At 41.0% G+C, this 2500-nt stretch overlaps 1 protein-coding gene across 1 annotated transcript in view; it reads left to right on the top strand.

Moving 5' to 3' along the window:
- Window positions 1-2500, top strand: part of LOC138010698 (golgin subfamily A member 6-like protein 4) — a 42794-nt gene that overhangs the window by 36801 nt on the left and 3493 nt on the right. The gene's annotated exons all lie outside the window — the stretch shown is intronic.

The raw sequence follows: 2500 nt of genomic DNA, 5'->3' as shown, positions 1-2500 counted from the left end.
TGCTGGAATAAAAGTCAATTCTAGTCAAAGGAAAAAATCATAATAAGAATCATCGGTGATACAAGAAGAGGCATCACTGATTCTTACAGCCATAAGTAGGCTCGATTAAGTCCTCCACAGGGCAATGATAGGCTCAAAATGTTCCCCAGCCGCGAATGCAACAGGAAATCTCAAACGAGGTCACTGCGTATTCCATTCGGGGCACCTCACATGATACCAAAAGACCCCGGTAGTAGAGAGGTTAGATAGTCAACAAGCCTGTAACTTCTCGGAATCTGATTACTCATGTTACATCATCTGCAACATTAAGGACTCTACCAAAAACTGTCTCGTGAGGAAGTCGGAAAGTAGTATACAAGTTTCACTTCCAGCTGTTGGGCACATGGGTGATTCTTACGCACGAGAAAAAAAAAAGCAACATTTCGGTAGGTCTCAGTTGACTGTATTTGACAGCATACCTTCCTCGAGGGAAAATATAATATATAGATTTAGCCTAAAAGCGGAGCTCCCGGCTTGTTTATTTTTACTGGCTGTAGGATTAGTGAAAATAAAAGACTTTGGAACTGGCCGCCTTTTGGTTTTCCCGGATATTGCTTAATTATGTAACATTTTCTTCGCTGCCTAACTAGTGAATTCCACTGTTAATTTCACCTGAAAAACCGACTGATCGCATGAATCACGAAGGAATGAGTGTGATATCGGTTTTCCCAGCGAAATCTACTGTTGAATTCACCAGTTAGGCAATTAATTTTTCTTGAATCGCAAGAGTTTTAAAAGAAAACAAGCAATTCCTCAGCAAGCGAACGGAAAGGTAAGGAAGCCATTTGAGAGTCGACTGTCAAACGCCAGCGAATAGGAATCACGCTAAAATTAGAAATCACAGACGTACTTTAGCTCGTGGTGTGACAGATCGTCTTTGTCGGTACAAGGAGTTTATTGATGTACTTTATTTATTCCACTTTATCTCTGAAAACGAGATCATTTACAATTCGATGTATTTCATTGAAACACGCCAGCTTGGCTTAGAACCAGAATCGGCTAGAATGGAAAAACAAGATCTCCAACAAATTACCCGTACGTGCTCTAAACAAACTTCTGAAAACACAAGCTGATGATATTTCTCCTTATGCGTTTACGAGAACTCATTGCGATTACATGTTTTGAACAAAATTCTTGTCACTGTCGAGGCACATCGAAAAACAATTAGGCAAGCGGAGTAAAAAAACTTCTTGTTCGCTCGCATTTTAAGGCCAAACAAACCAGCAACAGATCGATTATTTCTGTCCAAAAAGAGTACAGATGATTGTTATTTAATTCCAGTTAACAATAAAAATTCGACTTTCATTCCTTAACAAAGAAAAAAACGACTAAACCACGTTTTAGAAATATGCATCCACTTGAAATAACTCATCCGTAGAAATAAAAAACGGTTTAGTGTCCAAGAAAAGAATTTGTGGAGTAACTTCTTCCACCAACTTTAAGCTATTACTGGTGTACCGTTTTGTCGTTCTCGCTCTCTTTCTGTCTTCTTTCGTTGCTGTTCTTCTGACATAGGCCGTCCAGGCATCTTTTCAACCTTAGTAAATTCGAAATTAAAAATCTTAAGACATACCAAAAACTTCAATTCAGAGCAAAAAGCAGCCCTCCAATGCTTGACTTGAATAACTACAGCTATATTATGTTAAACCTGGATTGAAACAAGCGAAAAATGCAAGAAAAATATATTTTCCAAACCGTACCTGAACACCAAAGGCATCGACCTTCAAGAGCTTTGCTGACGTAGCATAGCTGTGTAGCCGCGTCGAGCCACAGAAAGAGCGCGAAAATTAAGCCTCGTTCAGGTGTGAGTGTGAGTGTCTGACCTGGCCTGAGCCTGCGATCCAATCAACAACCAGTCCCGGGTCAGCTGACCTCGATAAGGTCTTACTTGCGCCCGCAATATGGTCAGCGGATACGTTGTTTTGACAGGTGTCAATTGACCATAACATTGATGTCCAATATCAAAGATGTTTGCTGTAAACTAGCTATAGTGTAAACTGGAGTATTGCCCCCTCGATGAGCTCTAAACTTGAGCCCGTGATATGGTTACGTGTACTGGTCACATTGGCATACATGGAGGGGCGGACGTACGTACATACGGACGTTCATGACATCATGGCTATAAAACCAAATTTTCTCACATCGATGGGTTACCATATTTTCTTAGCTATGGTGCTCCGCGAGCGCGGAGCTCCGCTATAAGCTCTTTATTTCTTTTCTTGAGTAAATATTCCAGCACCCTAGACTGCCAGCGGTGCCTGTACATGCTTGTAAAGCGCATTTGAATACGTCAATAGAAAATGCGGTATGTAAATTCATTGCATTTACAATTAAAGCTCAGAAACAAAGGAAAAGGCCAGTTGGTACCAAAAGTAGTCGTGGTCGCAGTCGCTTACGAGACCGGTCGCTTACCAGAGCTTTTCATTGCAGAGTCTAAGTGACAGTTCAAACGGGGTTTCAC

The sequence above is a fragment of the Montipora foliosa genome, chromosome 7 (assembly GCF_036669935.1).
Source record: "Montipora foliosa isolate CH-2021 chromosome 7, ASM3666993v2, whole genome shotgun sequence".
NCBI classification, from domain to species: domain Eukaryota; kingdom Metazoa; phylum Cnidaria; class Anthozoa; order Scleractinia; family Acroporidae; genus Montipora; species Montipora foliosa.
The sequence above is the reverse complement of the archived record's forward strand: the minus strand, read 5'-3'. Positions and strand labels throughout refer to the sequence as shown.